The following is a 16,144-nucleotide window of genomic DNA, read 5'->3' as shown; positions in this document are numbered from 1 at the left end:
GTTAGGTACACACACATACACACACACACACACATCCATTTTCTCTCCAGCATCAATGTCTGGAGCCTTGAGGTTTCAGGGTGGGGGAGGGGATATGCTAACAAAAGCAAATCCCTGCAGCCACATTTTGCATACATACATTAGCCAGAGAATAATCACAATAAGCACTAATCATTTAGAAAAATAATCATAAGTGGAATTTAAGTGCCTATGCAGTAGCAGAAGAGATGTAGTATCAGGTCATATTGTATGAGAACAGATTTTATAAATTATTTTTATACAAAGCAGTTACATTTTTTTGGAAATTAAATAAACAAATACATTATTACATATTGTAAAGAGTTATTAATGCCTCTTAATAGTTCTGTGTACTATTTTTAAACATTCATTTTCTTCAGCAATATTCCAGCTCTTCAAACATGGACATCTCTTTCACTGGAAAGGAAAGATACAGGGCAGGCAAACTTTTCCTTTCTCAGCAGCGGAGGTCTGTTTACCATGCCACTCTGAGGCAGGTTTTCAACAGTGAGTTGCCCTGTCTTTTTACCTCTTGATTTCTCCATTATTTGTCCCATTTCTGAGTCTTCATGTCAGTAGCTGCTATTACGAATACACACTACCCTTCCCCCACTGGCTGTAATTACTCTCCTTTGTGGCTGAAGCAATATAATCTACATCATCCATATCTATCCTTTTGAGAGGGAAAAGAGGACTTTTGACGAGTGCTGCTGTCACTCAGAGGTGACGGGATTTATAGGTTAGATGGATTCACTATCTTATTGGACTTCTGGCACAATAACCCAGGTATCCTGACTGACTTCTTAGTTATCATCCTAATATGTTTGAAAAGATATTAACCAGAATTCAATATTGCATCTAATGCATGTATTTACATTTATTAGTTCACATACAGTGCACAGGGAGCATTTTAAAACTCATCTTGATTTGTGTTTGTTGTTTCTATTCAAATTAAAAAAAAACAGCAGTTAATTTTTTCTAATGTGTGCCCTAGTATATATATCTCTATGATTCACAGGTATCCACTTCATTATATCTTAACTGCAGATCACTTTTTCCCTCATAATCCTCTTTCCAAAGCTTTTCTGATGATACCTTCTCATAATTCAAAAAGTTATAGCACCTGTTTTCATTATGTTCATTATTATCTAATTAGTAAAAGGGCTTTTCAAAAAAAAAAAATTCTCTCTCATCTTCAGGGAGACTGGATAAATGCCAAAACATGTAAACAGCATATGGTATACTTTCAAAATCAACCAACCAGAATTATTTATTTCTAAAGAATTTCTTAGCTTAAAAAATGTTGAAATAATTTCCTGCTTTAATAGGTAATGTTTACCATCTGCTATCCCTTTAAGACTGACTACCTGGAGATCAATCATTATGTATTTTCCAGATCCTTCTCCCCACAAGAAGACAATATTATTTGTAAAGAAAGTTTTCTAAAGTAGGTCATTCTGAGTGTGCCATGACTTAACATTTGAATTTTGAAAGTGAATTATAACCAGTTAAGGTTATATGAAAATAGAAATCCCTAGTCTAAGCTATTTAAGAGCTTTATAATTTTATATAAAATATATAATTTTATGCAACATTATATAAAATAGAATTTTCATAAGCTACATCAAACATTATTTATATAAGCCCCCATTTTCAATGCAATAATCAGTACATCCAATAAATTATAATATCATTTGCCTTAGAGGAAATAGAAATAGGAACAGCAGGGAAAATAGCATTTTTCTCAAAAAATTTGTAAGGACTGCTATGGTTTATATTTTAAATGCCCACTGAAACCCATATATTAAAGGCCTGGACCCCAGCATAATGGCTTTGAGAGGTAGAAGACCCTTTCAGAGGTGGGGCCTTATAGTAGGTCCTGAGGTCATTGGAGATATGACCTTTAAAGGGATTATGGGCCCACACCTACTGTCTTCTCTCTCTGTTCTGTTTGGAGCTGTGACCAGTCATTTTGCTCTGACACATACCCCAACATGATGTGCCTCCATCCTGGATGCTGCCCTTACCACGCTTGAGCTGATGTAGGTGCCTCTGAACCACCAAAACTGTAAGCTAAATAAACCCTTTTTCCTTATAATGAAGTCACTTCAGGTATTTTGTTGTGGTAACGAAAAGCTGACTTACATAAGGATTATCCGGTAGGCAGGTCTGAGGAAAAACTTCTGAGATAGTAGAGTTCAATGCAAGGGGAGCAGTAAGTGAATCAAAAGCTACCTTTTATGGAAAGTCTTGGGCATAGTCCCTACACCTTAGGCTGACACTGAATACTGACTCTACTGACAGACTGCATTGCTAATCTCTGTGTCAGTTTCCTCACCACCAAAATGGAAAAAACAATAGTACTTATATCTCATGAGATTTTTATGAGAACCTAAGGAGTAAGTATACACAAATCTCTCTAACAGTATCTGACATATACAAAATACTGTATAAACAATAGGTAATTTTAGGATTTTAAAGACCTCTGTTTCAAATACGATGTCTACATTAGAGTACACTGCAGTACATTTTGAAAATTATTTTTCATATCATCTCTATGATTTTAATATCTACTAAAATAAATAATATTTTAAAATTCTAAAAAATATTAGAAGAATGAACCCATCTATATAGATATTTATCATGGGCTTACAAATTTTAATAAATAAATACACTGATATCTAGTCAAGAACTAAATGAAGTAAATTTTACAATGTCACCCTCTTGTATACCAATTTGAAGAACCATCTGCTGAACAATACCTCAGGACTACAATAAATAGAATTATAATTGAATATAAACAACATAATCTTTTTAGTTTTACAAGAAAATAACATCACTTGGAAAATTTATTTAGCAACTCTTTCTGTAGATATTATGGTAGATGTTAAGATACAAAGGCTTAGATCACTATGCTATAAAAGAGCCATAATAAAAGATTCTGGGTGATATGAAGGAGATTAGTCACTCTTCACAAAAGGATCACGGAAGACTTCATAGAGGGAGTGGCCTAATTCTAACCAGGACATTTAAAAATATATATGTAAATATTTTTTTCTTGTATATTAAAAAAGTATTTATCTGAACCCTCTCTATTTAACACCTAATAAAACAAAATGAATAGGGAACATCTAAAGAAGAATGAAATATGTCAGAAGAGCAATAAATGTGTCTGATAATTGAACATTACAGGTTTACATTGTTGGAAAATATTGCTTTCAATTAAAAAAACATGCTATTCTAGCAAATAAAATAATGTAAATAATATATGGTTGATCTTTAAAAGTAAATTGCCCTTATTTGGACACTCTTATTTTCCTGAGAGGAAAAAAATAACTAGAGTAATGTAATTATAACTGTACTTGATACTGAAAAACAAAATTAATTCCAGATGGGTCAAAGATTTAAATTTTTTTAAAAAATTTATAAAAATATTGGAAGAAAGTGAGAGAGATTGTAAAAACTTACATATAGAGGGAAATAAACTTTGGAATTTCTGCCAGATAAATGACATACTACTTGGCCCAGAAATCAACTTATAGATTATTTATTACACAATCATTTATTCAGTAGCAATTACATTCTAAGCATATGGAATGCAAAGAAAAATAAGACAGTTTTTTAACATCTAGAAGTTTAAGGTCCAGCAGCAGAGACCTATAAGTACACAAGCCTTAACCATTTAGAGTACTATTTTGATAAAATTATGCATAGGATGTTATGAAAACATATAGGAGACATCTTTGTTCTGATATAGGAGGTAGACATATGGAATCACCTAATGAACATGTAGATGAAACCATAATAAAATAGATTGGAGTAGGCCAATATTTCTGTTTAAAATAACCAGAGAAATTTTTAAAAATTCATGCATGAAATGTTCTAAGGCTTCAGACAGCTGTGAGGCTACCAGGATTTGAGAGCCCCAAGTTCCCTAAGAGAAGGAAATCAGAAAAATGTGAACCAACATTCTGTAAGTAACACCCTCCTCAGGGCAAACACCAATTTTGGTGTGGAAGGAGACAAGACAGATAAGACACGAGAACTTGAATATATCTTGCTAAGAGGAAGAGAAAAAAGGAAATTTGGAAATCTCATAATGCTAGAGAGAAAAAACACAATGGAATTCAGATTGAAAATGATAGCTACAGAACAAAAGGCAAAGAAGATTAGCAGAAAATTGCTTTAAAAAAAAGAGTGAATGAATTAAAAAACAAAAAAGAAAGTACTTTTTACTGCAGTCTTACTTTGGAACTGAACTTAAAAAGGCAAGGATTATCACCAGGGAAGTATTTTTGAAAACAGTTCAGGCTCTCATCTGGAATTTCCAGTAGGTTAGACCTAAAGGGTAGATGAAAAGCAGACGGAGAAGGAAGCTTATTATAAGATCTAAAATCCAGCCTCAAGTTAGTTCAATACTTGATTTGATTCAGATGATCATGCCTACTAGGGAAACTCTCTGAGCCAGATATCTTTACCAAGATCCTCTACTATTTTTTCACATACAACATGCGGAATTTAATAAAAAAATTACAAGGCATATCAAAAAATGGAAGCAAGATAATAAGAAAACAGATTACAGAAAATAGACAATGGAAATAAACATATATATATAACCCAAGTATTAGAGTTATTAGAAACTGTCTTCAAAGTAACTGTGATTAGCCTATTTTAGAGTAGACATGAAAAGAGGGGATTTCACCAGAACCTGAATCTATAACATAGAATAAAATGGACATCCAAGAACTTAAAATATGAATTAATTACAATTAATCATTTAATAGGAAGGTTTTATAATCAATAACAGAAAGATAGGATTAGGAGCTGGAATATAGATCAACAGAGAATGAATAGGTGGAAACACTGAGTTAAATGCATGAAAAGCATGTTACAAATATGTAGGAAAAAGAAAATTATATCAATGATGTGCTCAAAAATTGAGGTTCAATATTATAAATTTCACTGATACAAAGTATGATTAACATACAATTTATGAATATTAATAGAATATACGATGCTCTACTGGGAATTCCATATGGCAGATTGATTCTCCTTGAATACCCTCATTGATATTTGCTGAACTATCATATCTGTAGGCAACATATGGCTTCATCAACTGACAGTCAAGTGTACTTCAACATGAATGTTGCTTTGTGGTTTTAGTTTATGTGTATTATGAAAGTGTAATATAGAAGGTAAATATTGGAAATTCATTTGATTGTCAGTGGTATAAGCAAATTCTTTGCTGAAATCAGATAACTGTTATCAAATGCTGTGTACTTTGTGTGATTTCACTCTTTCTACACTTTCTCAGACTTGTTTTGTAGCCTAATGAAACTTCTGTTACAAAGAATATTCCATGCACACTCAAGACGAATGTCTAGAGTGTTCTGTAAATGTCTGTTAAGTTCAGTTGGTTTACAGTGTTGTTCAAGTCATCTGATTCCTTAACTGACCTTTGTTTGGTTGTTCTATCCATAATTGAAAACGGGATATTAGACTCTCTACTATAATTGTGTTGCTATCTGCTTCTCTGTCAATATTTGCTTCAAATGTGAGAGCTCTGATATTGAACAGTGTATACGTAAAATAACTGCTGGATCTTCTTCATGAATTGACCCTTTTATCATTGTGTAAAGTTGTTCTTATGTCTTGACAGCATTTTTGTCTTACAGTCTATTTTGTCAGATATTATGATAGGACTGTTAGGACTGCTGTTCTCCTTTGGTTGCCATTCGCATAGAACATCTGTTTCCCACTTTAGCATTCCATCTAGGTGCATCTTTATATCTAATGTGAGTCTTCTGCAGACAGAATACAGTTTGATCCTGAATTTTTCTTTTTTAATTTATTCAGTCAATTTTATCTTTTGATCAGAGAGTTTAACCTATTCACATTTAAAATAATTATGGATAAAGGGAAGGGTGTACCATTGCCAATTTGTTCATTGGTTTCTGTGTGTCTTGCAGCTCTTTTTTCCTTCCTTTCATCTCTTACTGCCTTCTCTGTGTTTCATTGATTCCTGCAGTAGTGGTGCTTTGATTCCATTGATTTTTGTTATGTTCTAGATATTTTCTTGGTAGTTACTATTGTAATTACATGAAATACTGGAGTTATCACATTCTATTTTAAATTGGTAACAACTTCAATCACATACAGAAATTTCTACTCCTTATACCCCCAAGTTTATATGACTAATATCCTAAAATACATCTTTTTTTTACTGTGTGCCCATTAGCATGTATACATATTATTTATGTTTGGGTCATTTAAATTCCATATAAGAATTAAAAGTGAATTTGTGGACAAATGACACTCTTATGTGCCTACAGCCAAAATTACAATAATATATTTGCCTAAGTATTCACTTTTACTGGAAAACATATTTTCCTATGGCTTCATATTGCTGTCTAGTATCTTTTTAGTTTAATCTGAAGGATTTCTTTTATTATGTCTTACAGAGCATATAAATAAAATGAACTCTCTTGGTTTTCATTTATCTGATACAATCTTAATTTTTTTCTTCACTTTTGAAGGAAGTTATGCAGGATACAGTATTCTTGGTTGGAAGCATTTTCTTTCAACACTTTAAATATACCATCCCACTGCTCTTAAACTGTGAGGAAGTTGCTGAGAGATCTGATAATCTTGTAGAAGCTACTGTATACATACTGAGTCTTATTTCTCTTGTTCCCTTCAAGATTCTCTGACCTTCAGCAGTTTGGTGTCAATCTCTGGGTTTAACCTAATTAGAGTTGGCTGAACTTCTTGAACTTGTATGTTCATTTCCTTTCTCAGGTTTGGGGATTTTTTTTTTTTTTTTTTGGAGGGGGGACGCATTTTCTCTTCAAATAAACTCTGCTACTTTCTCTCTTTTCTCTTTCTGAAATTCCAATAATTGGTATATTGATCTGCCTGATGGTCTTCAATTTTCTTCTCTTTGCTCCTTTACAGAGTGATTTAAGATGACCCGTCTTCCACTTCACTGATTCTTTCTTCTGTCTAATCAAGTCTGCTATTAAACCCCTCTAGAGGATTTTCCAACTCAAGTTATATTTTTTTTGCCTCCAGAAGTTAAAGAACTACAAAAGTATTTTGTTGATAATCTCATTTTGTTCATATATTGTTTTCAAAATTTTTGTTCAGTTGTCTAGCTGTGTTCGCCGTGAGCTTAATGAGTATCTTTAACACAGTTCTATTAAATTGTCAGAAAATTCAGTGATCTGTTTCTTTAGGGTCTGTGTAAGATATTTTGTTTTGTTCATTTGAGTGAGCCATGTTTCTGTTTCTTTGTATATTTTGTGATGTTGATGATATTGCTGTTGAGACTTGAAAATTTGAAAAAAACGTCCACGTGTCTCAGTTTTTATGAATTGGCTTCATGCAAGAGATGATCATCAGTCAGCCCAGCTATACATTCTTGGACTTGCAAAATGCTTTCTGTAGATGTGTATACTCTGGGTATGTGAATGTGCCTTGAACTATCTTAAGTTCCCTGAGCAACTTTATTTCTTCTCTGAAACAGATTATCTCTTACACTCCCTGGTATCTGCCTGTACAAATCCAGAATCTCTGCAGCTTGGCAGCTCAAAGTGATATAAGTAAGATGGTGTTCCAGGTCCTTGATTGCCCTTGGAGACCTTGAGTTAACAATACATTAATCAGAATACCTTTTTGAGAACTCTAAAGAGCAATTGAGAAATAGCAGCATTAGGCCCATGCAAAACCAAGAAGGGATACTGGAAAAATTCTGAGCATTTTGCCTGCTAATATCTCTGTCTGTATTCAGTGTAACATGCTACCCAAAGAAAGAAACCACTTTCACTGGAACACTCCTCCTTCGGGATAGAAACAAGTGAGTAGACCATAATTCACATATTTTGTTTACCTGTTTCATGCCATTTGCCTCTGATTTTTAGTAGCTTCCAAACTATGCCACCGTCCCCATTCATTCTTTGAACAAGGCAAAACAGAAACCTACCCCTTGCGTAGGTCCCAGGTAAACAAAATATGTGAATTATGGTCTACTCACTTGTTTTTATCCTGAAGGAGGAGTTTCTCTCTTCGGGTATCATATTACACTGAATACAGACAGAGATATGAGCAGGCAAAATACTCAGAAATTTTCTAGTATCCCTTCTTGGTTTTGCATTGGCCTGAGGTTGCTGTTTCTCAACTGCTCTTTAGAGTTCTCAAAAAGGTATTCTGATTAATGTATTGTTAACTCAAGGTCTCCAAGGGCAATCAAGGACCTGGAACACCATCTTACTTATATCACTCAATGAAAGTTTAATTTTAACCAACCAATTAAGAAGTGCTTTAAGATGACAGTCACTTAGCAGTGGGAAGTAACATTCAAAAGGCCTTGGTAGAATGCATGACTTTCTTTGACCCAGGATGATTTGCTGACGATTTAGCTTCAGGCATAGGGGTACAGTCCTAGCATGCTTCATAAACTCTGATGTGTCCTGCTGAAAGTTTTAAAAACAAAGCAGTTCTAAGACTAATCTGAAGTCTGGTGTTATCCTAAGACAGAGGTTTTTACATCATTGAGATTTCTGAATAATCTCAAGAAATCTACCCTAAGTACATGTATTTATGTGCATTTTCTTCTCCTCAGTGCACATGTGTACATATTTTCATGATAATAGTTTTGCCACCTGATTTCTTCACCTCATACACAAGTAAAAATGCCATTGTATTACAAAATTACATCATTTCTGTCTGCAGCATTGCAATTCTAAGATCAGGCCTAGGTGAAACTGAAAAGTCCTTTGCTACTATCCTGATCTGGCCAAGCCCTCAATCAAATCTGTGTCCGAGAATGAGAATGGAGGGCTGGGGTTGTAGTTCAGTGGTAGAGCACTTGTCTAGCATATGTGAGGCAATAGGTTTGATCCTTAGCACCACATAAAAGTAAGTAAGTAAATAAATAAATAAATACAGGTATTGTGTTCATGTACAGCTAAAATATTTTTTAAGAAAAGAATGAGAATGAATCAGAATTTCAGGTGTCTGTGTAAATTGCACATTGATGGCATCTGCTCTTGCTCTACATCCAAAGATCTATAAATTGTCTTTATTAATAGCAATAGCAATAAGCAACACTTGCGAAATTAACTGGCTATATGCTACATCAGGCAATCTGTTAAATATAAATTAATGTATGATTAAATGCATTGAATGACCTAGGAATACCTCATGAAGGAAAAAAGCACTTTAAAGTTTCTTGAGAGTAAGAACCATGTCTTCTACCTCTCCACTCTAATTGTATATTGCTATGGAGAAAGTGAGTGGGTATAAAATACTATTTATAAAAGTTAACATTAATTACCACACATTGCACATTATTAACAGTTTTGTCTACATATCTTTATCTTTAAAGTTCTATTATTATTCTGAACTCCTTGTATTAAAAAAATGCAGAGCACAATTTCAGGAATGGTAAATGGCTTTGGTGTCTATCGATTCCCATCATTGAAAATTTTCCAGTCAACTTCCTAATGAGTAACATCTCTCTCATCCCCTTTCTTGTATGCTACGCTCTGGATATAATGATGCTGAGGTTTATCCAGCTTCTCACTTATAACAGGCCCTCTGACATCTCCAGATTTGCATGTTCACTCTCTCTCCCCTGGCCTGTTTGAGTCTTAACTAACCTTTCCTGGAAACGCTCCAAGATGTTAACCATCTGGGTAAAATGACACTCTTATGTGCCAACAGCTAACAAGTACTTGTCACGTTGTAATTATCATCAATATTATAATCTTCATAAATAAACTCTGAGCTTCCTGAATATAAAAGTTATCTCACTCCTGGGTATCACAGTTTCTATCACAGTACTTGAATATTAGGGATCCTACAAAAATATGAACATATACATTGCAATAATGATTGAACCATTAAATAAAGGAACTACTAGATTTTTAAAGAATGAAATTAAAATATGGGAAGTTTAACTTATAATTCCTTTTTCTTCTCAGCTCTGTCTCCATAGCCTCTGCCAACTGTATGTCTTTTCTATTGACTTGGAAAGTCATCACACTGATTATTCTTCAGTCTCTACCTTCATAATCCATTCTATGGGATGTGCCCAAAGATGTCCTTGTCAAATGCAAATATCACCCTTTATTGGAATCATCATGGCAAAACCATTGTTAGAAATGACCTATTATATTATGATGCACATTTATACAGACCTAATATGTGTAAATAGATAGGAAGATAGATCAGATATTTAATAAAATTTAATCCTCACAGCACATATTAGGTATGCAAAACTCCTGGTTCAAAACCCGCCTTCCTCTCTGGTGCTCTTTACAGAATGTACCAAAAGGGGAATAACTTTTTTTTATATTAAATAACTGGAATTCTCTGGACATACCAAACTCTCTTCTGATACCATGTCCTGTCTATATCTCATTTTCCCTCTATCTCTCTCTTTCTCTGTGGTACACTCTTCTATTTCTTATTCACTGGATAATTCTGATTATTTCTTTAAGATGTAGCTCAGCATCCTCTTATTCTTAGAAGCCACACATGAATGCTGACAGTCTGACAGATGCTCTTCTTCAGTGTTCACACAGTATCTGTGTATAGTATAAGCACTGTCTCCTGGGATTGCAAGTTTCTAAAAATGGCTCCAAATGTTCCATGCATCCCATAATGTTCCCCTTGTGAATTGCCTTTCCTGAATCTGGGCTGACCTGGGATTCCCTTAAACCAATAGAATGTAGAAATGGGGAACTTGTATGAGTTCTGGACCCAATCTTAAGATAGGGTGTCAGTAATGACCTCTGAACTGCCAGAAAGACCATGTGCAGAGTGACCACATGAAGGGAAAGAGGCCTTATACATGGCAAGAATGATGTTCTGGCGGGTCAAAACCTCAGAGGGGATTGCCGCCCCAGACAACCTCAGAAGAAGCAGAAGAACCATCAACTAAACTCTGCCAATCACAAATTTACAAAGTATTTTCAATTGTCAGTTTTTGGAACCGTATTTTCATGCAGCAGTAAGTAAACAGAATACCTTGTCTCTTAGTGTCATAACAGTTTGACAGTAGATGTGCATTAGAACAGTACATTGTACTGAGTGTTTATCAATGAATGTTTATTGAATTAAATTAATGAATCAATTTCTCATAAATTTGAATATATAAAAACACAGTCTTGTTTTTTACACTTCTCATTTTATAACCACTTTTTAATGACATTATTCTACATAGTTGGGAACTTGGATGATTTCTATACCAATCGGCTTAACTGGTTTACATATTACACTACTTCCTCCTCACTATTTCATTTTTCCATTGCATTTTGTTTTTACTGAAACAGTGTATGCCATTAATTTACGTGTTTATTGTCTGTCTCCTTGATAGCCCTTTTCAATTTATTAAAATATTAGTTAATAAAAATATGAGATACAAGAGAGAGTTTTGGTTTTGTTTTCCTATTTGGATTTATCCCACATACCTAGGGATAAATTAACTGCTAAGAGCAGTTGTTCAGTACTTTTTGGTTGAATTCATTCATTATTTTAGAAAGAAATGGACATATTGTGAAATGAGAATTTGGAGAAAATTAGGAGTTACAGAAGGTATATATCTGGTGTCTGCATAACCTGAGGCAAGAAATTTTACATCTCTGTGTTTTGGCAAAGACTGCAGAAGAAAATTGTGGATGGAAATGAGATAATGCATATGAAATATCCTGACCTCTTCAGAATAAAGGTACTGTGAAAATGCAGAAAGATATCTTTCCTGCCTTGCTGTACAACTTAATCCAAGTCACAAAGGTATTTATTTCTCAGACATTCAGTATTATTTCCTCCAGAAAATATAAGTTCAAATTAAAGGAATGTATGAGGCTGATAAGCCCTAATTGGGCTGAGTTTCTCAGAGAGAAAAACTGTAAGGTTTATATATAATAAAATAGCCACGAAGCCCTCACTTGAATATTACAAGATAAAAAAAATGTCAGAAAGAACACAATTAAGAACTAAGAGTACCTACATGTATTTAGCTTATTATTAATTCATAATAGATATTTGAAAGAATATGTTTGCAGAATTAGTGTTGAATGATTAAATTGGTCTTAATAGTGCTTTCAACATATGGTCAATAAGAAAAACATAAGGAGATGTTATTGCCAACATTCAAATCCTATAGGCCAAGTCGTGTAGAAAAAGAGAAGCGCTCTTCCATTTTGTTCGTTACTATGGTTCTCAGTGAAGATAGCACAGGAGCTCTTTGGAAGGAAATAATATGTACAAGATGACCTTAGCAGATGGTGGCTGGGGCATGCAGTGTTTCCCAAAATGTCCAAGATTGATCTGGCTAAATTCATTCTATCAAGGCACATCTAACATCAATAGAATAACATTACTGAGTTGTGACAAAGGGAGGATGAGTCTGTTGTTTCCATCAGCTCCCATTAATGGTATAAGAACTCCTAAGAACCATGCAAAAACTAGAGTAAGAATAGCCAGTTGATTTTAGAAGATGTTTCTTCTATTTACATATTGCATAATATTTTTATCACCAAACTTATAAGTTTATTGGAGTAAAGGAATTAGGTCTTAAGTACTTGTATTTCTAATAATATTTGAAAAAACTGATCAGTAGGCAGTTAACATGATCATAGTTGCTACAATTTCTTCAGTGATGTTATAGGAGCTACCTCTCTCTTTAATTACCAAAGGAATTAATTATGTAATATTTAGAATGATATATACCAAAAATGACAGTAAGTCTGCCAAGATAGGAAGATAAAGCAGAACATGAAAAAAAGTGAAATAAAACTACATAAGAAAAATGTCCAAAGGAAGAAAGTAAGAATTGAAGAAATGACAAATATCAAAGTCCATCATACTAATAATTGCCAAAAAGTTTCAGTTGAAAGAACAGAAGAAAAAAGAGCTACAGATGGATGTCCATCTCATTCTGAAGTTTAGAAAATTTCTTCTGTTATTATTTCCCTGGAGAACTTATCCAACCCTTTAGTCTGTGGTTCACAGTTCTCCTCGATCTTAATGCTTCTTAAATTTTATGTGTGCATGTTGTTCCAGAGTTCTTGTATGTTCTGATCACAATTTTTTTCTTTAATACTGTCTGAACATTTTAGGCAGGCTACTTTGTCTTCCACCTCTGAGAGTCTGTCTTCAGCTTGGTCTACTCTATTAGAGAGACTTTAAATTGAACATTTTATTTGATTTTAACAGGGGAGAATGAAAGGGATTTGTTAAATATTTTTGAGAACTGTAGAAATTTATCTACATGATGAACTTCAGATGTCAATTAAGTACATGAGCCTCACCTAAGAGGAAAAAAAGAGGAAGAATCTCAACAAGTAGAAACCTTTCTTAGAAATCTCTGCTGGAAAATTACAAATTAGCCAAAAATGTAGAGCATGACCATTTCTTCCTAAACGTGTAATATGCTACAGAGGTAATACCAATTATTTCCATGCCATTTCCCATTTGAAGTTTGAAAATTTTCTGGGATAAATTTAATCTTATTTTTATGCTGCACGTCAAAGTAGAAATCATCTGATTTTTCAAAAATAGTAATGATAGATCCAATTTCACTCATATATCCAATACAGTTTTATATATCAAAATTAAAATAGGTAGGAGGATGGAAACATGTCAATAGTAATTTCATAGAAGGAATTCACTTGGACTTTAATAGTAGCAAGTGAAAAATCATGGTGCATACTCCTTTAAGGAATTATCTATACACAGAATGAACAGTTTTGAATATCTGAAGTAAATGAAAATTGCAAAACAGAAAGATTGTTAATTTACAGAACTGGTTAGACATCCTTAAGTGTGTTATTCAAAATGCCACTCATCATTCAATCAACTTTATGTCACAGTAGTACAAAGAGAAGGAACCTATTGATGCTGTATTGCTTTTTCTATTAGTATTGAAACTCCTGATTCTGAATGTGTAGATAAAATTCATTTATCTTTGACACCTTTTCCTTCTTGCTCATTCCTCAATCATGCATAGGAATGGACAAAAGATGAAAAACTGAACCTAAATGAAATGAACAGCTTAGGGCAAACCATATTCACATCTTCATCTGACCAAGGTCTTCATTTGACCAAGAAGAGTAATCAAATTACAAGTTACACTGAAAAGACAGCAACCTTGACATTACCAGAAGCAACACGGAACCACTCATCCAAAGAGTGGGGACAATGGCTGCCTGCATTGCATAAAAGTCTGGATAAAAGTCTTCCTAAAACGTCCATGTGGCACAGGCTGGGCCCTAAGGCAGTGCTACTGGGAAGTTGTGAAACTATTAGGAAGTTGGGACCTGGTGGGAAGCCTTAGGTCACTGGGATGTGCCCTTGAGGGAATGGCAAGACCTTGGCCATTCCTCTCCTGTTTTCTGGCTTATGAGGTGAGTGGGTTTGTTTTACCACAAGTCTCACCCTCCCTTCTCATCCCTTTCCCTCACATCAGGCACAAACAATGACTGGAAGCTTCAGAAATGTGAGTTACATAAACCTTTTTTTCTTATAAGTTAATTATTTCTGAAATTTTATTATAGTGATAGAAAGCCTACTAATACATTCACCTACAGGTGTAACTGTTGGGCAGATTTTCTGCTTTCTCAAAATAAGTAAAGTGGCACATTAGTATTTATCATCCCACTACTCAATATCTTAGAATAATCTTTTTTATTTTCTGCTCATTGGCAATTCGTCTTATCCCTAAAGTATATATTTACGGTACTATAAATGAAATTACAGAATCAAACTTTGGTGATATTTTATTGAAAACAAAAATTTTCTTGTAAAAGAAAAAAGATCAGTTGTTAAAAGGAAGTATACTGAGGCTTTTGCTCTTGCACTTACAAACAGTGTTGGATAGAATTCATGTCTTCAACCCTGGGGTTTCATATCTGTTAAATGGGCATAACTAATGCTATATACCTCAAGGAGTTTCTGTCAGACCTCAATAAAACAATGCCTAGAAATGCTTCTGATAAACCATGACATGAAACAAAAATATAACAAAAATTATTGCTTCCAGACAATATGTTCTGTATTATTATATGGAGGCAATTACTAAGTATATAATCTGGCTATATACGGATATTAAAGATGAATTATTTTCTCTCAAAGATAATATTATCTTGCTTAAAAGCAATACTAGTTAGAAGTTCTATGAAAGAGTCATTATGTTGGTGACACCAACATACAGTAAACAATTCCCTTTACGCAGTTAGAAACTGACATCTATTCTTCCTTGTCATATACTGACTGGTGTGATTGAACTATTAGAGACGTTTCATGAGTTAATATTTTATAAACAAATTCCATCATAAGAAGCCAATTATAACATGTAAGATACAATCATCACACACACACTGTTGCTTATAAAATGCAAAATATTTTTATTGGTGCAAGATACGCCTTATTCAAAGCTCTAATGAATCCAAGGAAAATTAAGCAGTTAATTTTAACCACTTGAATCACCTATCTATCCTTAGCTGACTTCTCTTATTTGTGGAGATTTTAATGAATGGGGTGTCAAGGAATAAGGAAAAATGAAGACTACAACAAAGAATTGTCATTAACACCATATGCAATATTATTGTGATCATCCTTTTTATATCATATGAGACTGGATATAGCCTGAGGATACATGTCCTTGACCTTCTTCCAGATATGTCACAATATCAAAAAAAAAACCCCTTGGATCCTATACCCTCTATTTCAGAAGTTCATCTGAAGTGTTGTCAGTAATAATTGCAGATTCTGACATCTAATCATTCGTAATGGGGAATTGTTCTTTAAAGATGACATGCTAGAATACATTTCTTCCTGAAGATTAGTATGCATTCCAAGTCATGAAATATCCAATTCATGCTCCTGGATCATTACTGTTATAAAAATTACCCTTCAAAATTCAATGCTAAATAAATGTGTAATGCTGTGAATGGTAGTAGATTCAATGCATATACTTTAGTTGTAAATTGTGACACATAATTCAAAAGTATTATATAAAGCAATGTAAGTCAATTGTTATATACATTTCTGTGGTTTGGCTTTATATATCACTGATTTCCCCAGAACTGAAGAAGCTGATTCTACTCTTAAAAATCTTCCA

The 16,144-nt window shown here is 33.7% G+C and overlaps 1 protein-coding gene across 6 annotated transcripts in view; it reads right to left on the bottom strand.

Moving 5' to 3' along the window:
- The window catches only part of Nol4 (nucleolar protein 4), a 302,493-nt gene that overhangs the window by 155,482 nt on the left and 130,867 nt on the right, over window positions 1–16,144 (bottom strand). The window lies entirely within an intron of this gene.

This window comes from Marmota marmota, unplaced genomic scaffold (assembly GCF_001458135.2).
Source record: "Marmota marmota marmota unplaced genomic scaffold, marMar, whole genome shotgun sequence".
NCBI classification, from domain to species: domain Eukaryota; kingdom Metazoa; phylum Chordata; class Mammalia; order Rodentia; family Sciuridae; genus Marmota; species Marmota marmota.
This window is presented reverse-complemented; position numbering and strand designations above follow the sequence as displayed.